The sequence below is a fragment of the Neomonachus schauinslandi genome, chromosome 5 (genome assembly GCF_002201575.2).
Source record: "Neomonachus schauinslandi chromosome 5, ASM220157v2, whole genome shotgun sequence".
NCBI lineage: Eukaryota > Metazoa > Chordata > Mammalia > Carnivora > Phocidae > Neomonachus > Neomonachus schauinslandi.
This window is the reverse complement of record NC_058407.1, coordinates 133,386,730-133,394,307: the sequence shown is the minus strand read 5'-3', so window position 1 is coordinate 133,394,307 and position 7,578 is coordinate 133,386,730. Positions and strand designations below refer to the sequence as shown.

The following is a 7,578-nucleotide window of genomic DNA, read 5'->3' as shown; positions in this document are numbered from 1 at the left end:
AAAGAAAGAAAGAAAGAAAGAAAGAAAGAAAGAAAGAAAGAAAGAAAAAGAAAACTGAGGTTTTTGCATGATGACTCTAGCCCTCCTAAGAAGTTCTGCTGCCTGGGATGAACCTGGGCAGTTGTAAGGATGAGATGTTCTCTTAGGGGGCTTTGGTTTTACAGAAAAAAAGAGAACAATCCAAGTTAAGAAAAAAGTTATGGAAGATTTGCAGGGTGTGGGTTGAGACATCAGTTGGATTCAACAGATGGCCTGAGTGTATGCTGGGTGTTCGAGACAGGGCAGAGGGTGGGGATGAATAATGAGGAGGAAGGAGAGTTATATGTAAATATACAGCCATTTTCTGAATATCGGATTTTGTTGGAATAAGCATGATTTGGCTTTTATCATTTGGTATGCAATCTGAAAGGCCTTAATAAAACAACAAACTTCACTGAGCTTGATTTTGAGTTTTTATGATTTCTTAGTCTATTGACTGCACACTGTTAGTGGTAAGGCAGAGATTATGAAATAATCTGAGCAAAAAGTATGTAATTAAGACAGAAGACAGAGATAATTTTAATATATATTTTTAAAAGGCTACAAGGAAAATAAAAGTAAACTTTTCAAAACGTTCTAGCATACTAGTGAGAAACTTCATTCATCTAGAAGATTCCTAGACGTGAACTAGCTCATTCTCTAACCAAACCAGAGATGAGGCATTAATTAGCATATCCACAGAGCAATATATTTTGTGACAGGGTGACTTTTTAAATAAAGTGAGAAAATTGCTTTTAATTCATCCGATGTTTACAAGCTCAATGGGGTTGTGTTTTGAGGTCTGCTGACAGTATGGCACACATGCATGATGGTGGCCGCAGGGTGTCTGAATTCTGTGTATATAACTCGCCTCCTTGCGTTGTTTGTTTAGCTGGCCAGTGAACAGAAAGGGTTCCCTTTCTTCTCATTCTAAGACCTCTGAGGTCAATAAGGAATATCATGTTTCCTAGTAGTATGTTATAAGAAGAAGGTTGCCTTGTGAGGTTCAGAAGCTCCATGTGTCCCCAACTGTGTCCACAAATACTCGAGTTGTGTTTCCATTCTGTTTATGGTACAGCTAAAGCTGCCACATCTTAGAGTGGAGCCCTGGTGAGCAGTGGTGTCAAGAATACAAAATCAATGTAAAGAAATCAGTTGCATTGTTAGGGTGGTCTATGGACCAGCAGGGGGGAGCATGAAGACAAAGCGTCTTGACACATGTTGATAAAATGATGACACAGCAAACATGTGAAGGGACACATATTTCAGTATGGGCCAGATGACGGGCTCCAGTCAAATGGAGCCAAATCCCGGTGGGTCTAGTAGAAATAAAGATTCAGAGAATGGAAAAATCATTGAAATGCTTACAATTTGCCACAGTCTAAAACACAAACTCAGGCTATTTCCTTAAAGGCTTTGAGGATTCTGCCCCTTAACCTTCCTTGCATTCCCAGACTGACATAAATGCTTCCCATTGTTGGCAATATTGTCAACAAAATCCTTTTCAGTGGGCTGCTTCAGAAACAATTGATAATTATGTGTTCCTAGAATTATATTTTTGCTTCAAGGACATTTGAGAAGGGCTGACATGCTGTTTACAGAAATGAAATGATTGTGAAGATACTAGCTTCATAATCTATGTGCAAAACTCATTTGGGTTGGGTACTTAGTATGTGTATGTGAGTTTGTATATGTACATATAACATCCTTTGTAGACCCAGTATCTGGTAACCATTGTTAAGATTTGGTTGTTAAGAGAAATAGAGAGGTTTATTCTGAGCATTGTTTCTCCAGCCATTTATCCTAACTCTGATATTAACAGAAGAGAGCTTTTTTGTTGAGTTGTTGTAAAGTAGTGTTGATTTTATAGACTTTCACAGTGTGCTCTGGGAGGTTTCAGCGTATCCAGGATTTTGTGACATCAGGGATTCCCAGCTGTCCCCCTAGAACATCATTCTGTCTGTGACTGTGCTATGACCTTTGACACTGGGTCACACTACTGTCCCTCACCCATGTGGGCCACCCTTCCACTCCCCCTCTTTGGGTACTGCACAGAGAGAATGCCATATATCTTAGATGCTAGTTTATAAATCTGGATTTATGTACACTATAGAATCAGTGTTATATAAGAAATCATATTTATAAGTTTGAAGTTTCTATGGCTTATACAACAGAACACCCTATTCTAGAAAAGTCCATGGAACAAGGAGATGCCTTTGTCTTTTCATGGGCTGGAGGAGTAATTAGGATCTCAAAACCATTTCACCTTGTTTTCCAAAGTCTGTTTCTCTTGATAAGTGTGTGAATTACCACAAGAACAGTGGCCATTTCTGCCTTGTTCACTCTTGGGCCCCGAGCCCCCAGTGCAGTGCTAACATATGACTCGTCCTCAACCACAGTGTTTTGAATGGAAGCCTGGATGAACACATAATAGGTCTTATCCCTCCAACGGAGGCAGAGAGCCATGAGGCAGATTCTCTGAGCAGATTTGGGAGCTTCATGCACCCCCATGAGAAAAGGTGTTGGGATTCATAGAGTATTGTTGGTGAAGGGAAAGCAGGTTAAAAATAAGGGGCTCTTCAGAATACAAAATCAATGTAAAGAAATCAGTTGCATTTCTATACACTAGCAATGAGACAGAAGAAAGAGAAATTAAAGAATCTATCTCATTTACAGTTACACCCAAAGCCATAAGATACCTAGGAATAAACCAACCCAACCAAAGAGGTAAAGGACCTATACACTGAAAACTATAGAACACTCATGAAACAAACTGAGGAAGATACAAAGAAATGGAAAAATGTTCCATGCTCATGGATTAGAAGAACAAATATTGTTAAAGTGTCTATGCTTCCCAGAGCAATCTACACATTCAGTGCAATCCCTATGAAAATGCCATAAGTTTTTTTCACAGAGCTGGAACCAATAATCCTAAAATTTGTATGGAACTAGAAAAGACGCGAATAGCCAAAAGAAAGTTGAAAAAGAAAACCAAAGCTGGAGGCATCACAATTTTGGACTTCAAGCTATATTACAAAGCTGTCATCATCAAGACAATATGGTAATGGCACAAAAACAGACACTTAGGGGGCGCCTGGGTGGCTCAGTTGGTTAAGCAACTGCCTTCAGCTCAGGTCATGATCCTGGAGTCCCGGGATCGAGTCCCACATCAGGCTCCCTGCTCAGCAGGGAGTCTGCTTCTCCCTCTGACCCTCCTCCCTCTCATGCTTTCTGTCTCTCATTCTCTCTCTCACAAATAAATAAAAAAAAAAAATTTAAAAAAAAAAGAAAACAGACACTTAGATCAATGGAATAGTATAGAGAACCCAGAAATGGGCCATCAACACTATGCTCAACTAATCTTCGACGAAGCAGGAAAGAATATCCAATGGAAAAAAGACAGTCTCTTCAACAAATGGTGTTGGGAAAATTGGATAGCCACATGCAGAAGAATGAAACTGGACCATTTCCTTACACCACACACAAAAAGAGACTCCAAATGGTTGAAAGACCTCAATGTGAGACAGAAGTCCATCAAAATCCTAAAGGGGAACACAGGCAGCAACTTCTTCGACCTCAGCTGCAGCAACTTCTTCCTAGAAACATCACCAAAGGCAAGGGAAGCAAGGGCAAAAATGAACTATTGGGACTTCATCAAGATAAAAAGTTTTTGCACAGCAAAGGAAACAGCCAACAAAACCAAAAGACAACCTACAGAATGGGAGAAGATATTTGCAAATGTTTTATCAGATAAAGGGTTAGTATCCAAAACCTATAAAGAACTTAACAAACTTAACACCCAAAGAACAAAGAATCCAATCAAGAAATGGGCAGAAGACATGAACAGACATTTCTCCAATGACATACAATTGGCCGACAGACATGAAAAAATGCTCACCATCACTCAACATCAGGGAAATAAAAATCAAAACCACAACAAAATACCACCTCACACCAGTCAGAATGGCTAAAATGAACAAGTCAGGAAACAACAAATGTTGACAAGAATGAGGAGAAAGGGGAACCCTCCTACACTGTTGGTGGGAATGCAAGCCGGTGCAGCCACTCTGGAAAACAGTATGGAGGTTACTCAAAAAATTAAAAATAGAACTCCCCTAGGACCCAGCAATTGCACTGCTGTGTATTTACCCCAAGGATACAAATATAATGATCCAAAGGGACACCTGCACCCAAATGTTTATAGCAGCAATGTCCACGATAGCCAAACTATGGGAAGAGCCCAGATGTCCATGAACAGATGACTAGATAGATAAGATGTGGTGTATATACACAATTGAATACTACTCAAACATAAAAAAAAAAAAAAAAAGCAATCTTGCCACTTGCAAAGATGTGGCTGGAACTAGAGGGTATTATGCTAAGTGAAATAAGTCGATCAGAGGAAGAATTATCATATGATCTCACTGATACATGGAATTTAAGAAACAAAACAAAAGACCATAGGGGAAGAGAGAAAAAAATAAAACAAGATGAAATCAGAGAGGGAGGCAAACCATAAGAGACTCTTAATCATAGGAAACAAACCGAGGGTTGCTGGAGGGGAGGTGGGTGGGGGATGGGGTAACTGGGTGATGGGCATTAAGGAGGGCACGTGATGTAATGAGCACTGGGTGTTATATAAGACTGATGAATCACTGCCTCTACCTCTAACCATAATACATTATATGTTAACTAACTGAATTTAAATTAAATTAAATTAAATTTTGAAAAAATAAGGAGCCTTTTCATCCCACATCTGGTGAGTGCTGAGAGACACCTCAGCAAGTGTCCTGCATGTGCAAAGCCACTAGAACTTCTTAGGATCTCTCTTCTCATTCTAAATAAATATTTACTTTTGAACCAATTTATTTGTATTCATAACTTTGCTGCTTTTATTTTAAAAAAAAAGTTTCTAGGACTTGTATAAGTTTTAGACTCCACAAAATGTGGCTCAGTCCCAAATAAAATGTGACAGTATTTTTCTCTTTTTCCTCTTGTTATGTCCCTCCTCCCCCTTTTTATTTTCCTGACTTCACGCCTGCCTTCGGCCCATTTAACAGCCCAGCGACAGATATTCAACACCGTCTGCAGCAATAAAAGTAAGAATCTCTCTTTTACCAATGGTATGGGACTTGTAATGTGGTAGATATTTATCTCCCTCCCAGTGCTACAAAAACCACTAACATTTAGGGGGTGTCTCCCTTGACGAGTCTTTGTGACTTCAGGGCCCCACAACCCACTCTGGATTTCTTGTCACCCGCTTCCCCTGAGTTACCAGGACATGAGAATAGGGTCTATGTGTGCCAAGCTCATGTTTGAAACTAGGATTGATTTATTTATTTTTTTTAAGAAGTGACACAAAACCTGGAGACAGCTGAGGCATATTCTGGAGATGGCTGCAGCGTGAGGCTCGCAGATGGGGAAAGGGTGTCCAGTGCCATGCTGAGATCTGATGGATCAGCACTCAGCGGCCTGTGTTCCCCGACACCTGGTTTCCTCTGGGTCTTCACATTTTCCCCAGGTTCATTCTCCAGATGTCCTGTAATTTCTGTAAACCACCAGATAGCTTTCTAACAAATTCCTTTCTGCTTATATTAATAGGACTCCCTTTCTTTTGTTCGCATGCGAGAACCTGCCCAAAGCACGTTTTAAATCTTATCTTGGAGATCTTATCTTCTAAGCCACTCTCTCTCGTTTTCTATAAGGGGAAACTGAGTCTGCTGGGAGAGTTTGAGGAGACAGCTCATTTCGCAGAACATACCTGGAACTGAGGATCTAGTGATGGGGACTTGACATTTCTCTGTCACTCAGACATAAGTGGCAAATAAATCTCTACTAATGAATCATTTCTCATTTCTCATTTCTCATTCTATAAAACAGAGTCCTGTACATCTGCGCAGGACTCAAGGACACTGCACAGAAGCCCTGACTCCTGGTAACACTGAGCCTAATGAAATATAAATTTCATTTCCTAAAACCTCCTCTTTCAATAAGTCTTTGCTCTCTTACTCCCATCACTCGATTGCCCCCCACTTCCCAGAATTTGGGGAATGGAAACAGAGGAATAGAGGATGACACTGGGTTCTCAATATTGGGAGAAAGATGACTTATCAATCACATACACACATCACAAAAGCAATCAGCAAAGAAAATGTTCAAGATGGTTTAAGGGGAAACAACCATTCTTGAATGTAGAGATGGGGAAAGAGGAACAGAGCTTGGTAACAGAAATAACTGATAAGTGGCTACATAAGAATCAGAAGGAGAAACCAGCCAGAATCAGGAGTGTGCACGCCATGAGTGCCCACAGAATAGTGTGCTCTAAGAAGAAGGGTGTGGTCAACAGCACCATCCCAAGCGGAAGGCCAAGAAGCAGGAGGATTCAATAGGAAAACAGATTTGGGATCTGCTATGGACTGCATGCTTGTGTCCCTCCCCCACCACCCCACCTCCAAATTCCTGTGTTAAATTCTATCTCCCAAGCTGACAATGTTAGGAGGAGGGGCCTTTGGGAGGTGATGAGGTCATGAGGGTGGAGCCCCCAGGATAGGATCAGTGCCCTTATAAGAGACCCCAGGGAGCCCCCTCGCCCCTTCCGTCAGGTAAAGACTCAGGGAAAAGATGCTGTCTATGAATCAGGAAGAGGGTTCTCACCAGACACAGGATCTGCTGGTGCCTTGATCTTGGACTTCCAGCTTCCAGAGCTGTGGGGTTGCTGTTTATGAGCCCCCCAGTCTGTGGTATTTTGTTACAGCAGCCAAAGCGCTAAGACAGAAACCAAGATAGTACTGAAGATCTTATTAAAAAATGGCCTTTTGGCATAGAAAATGCAGGAGACTGGGATTAGCTGAGAAATGGGTAAGCGATAGGGATGTGAAGGCTAAGGATATATACAACTACTCCTTCCAAGAAATCTGTCATTGAAAGGGTGGTGGAAGATGGTATATTTTTTTTTAAAGATTTTATTTATTTATTTATTTGACAGTGAGAGAGAGCGAGAGCATGAGTGGGGTGGAGGGCAGAAGGAGAGGAAGAAGCAGGCTCCCAGCTGATCAGGGAGCTCCATCCCAAGACTCTGGGATCATGACCTGGGCTGAAGGCAGATGCCTAATTGACTGAGCCACCCAGGTGCCCCATGGGAGATGGTGTATTTAATCAAACCACAGCCATGGCCATAGATTCTTCCTCTACACAATGCCATCTCCCTCTGAGGACAGCCAAGAGTCTACCCAGTGTGTTAAACAGACCTAACTCTTCTTATGAAGAGTTACCCCCCAAAAGGAGAGGGGGGTGGGGGGATGGGTTAGCCCGGTGATGGGTATTAAAGAGGGCAGGTAGTGAATGAAGCACTGGGTGTTATATGCAAACAATGAATCATGGAACACTACATCAAAAACTAATGATGCAATGTATGGTGATTAACATAACATAATAAAATTAAAAATAAATAAATAAATAAATATGATAGGTCTCTCTGCCCTCTCTGCCCTCCCTTGCTGAAATATGCAATAATTTCAATGCTACTTCAAATTGTACTTTGATAACATGTTGCCACAGTGA

The 7,578-nt window shown here is 41.1% G+C and overlaps 1 long non-coding RNA gene across 1 annotated transcript in view; it reads left to right on the top strand.

The window, feature by feature from the left end:
- The window catches only part of LOC110586574, a 13,802-nt gene extending 8,421 nt beyond the window's left edge, over positions 1-5,381 (top strand). The window contains exons 2-3 of the long non-coding RNA XR_002480710.1: positions 5,079-5,117; positions 5,369-5,381. This is a non-coding gene — a long non-coding RNA (uncharacterized LOC110586574). The remainder of the gene's footprint in view (positions 1-5,078; positions 5,118-5,368) is intronic.
- Positions 5,382-7,578: the final 2,197 nt, after the last annotated feature.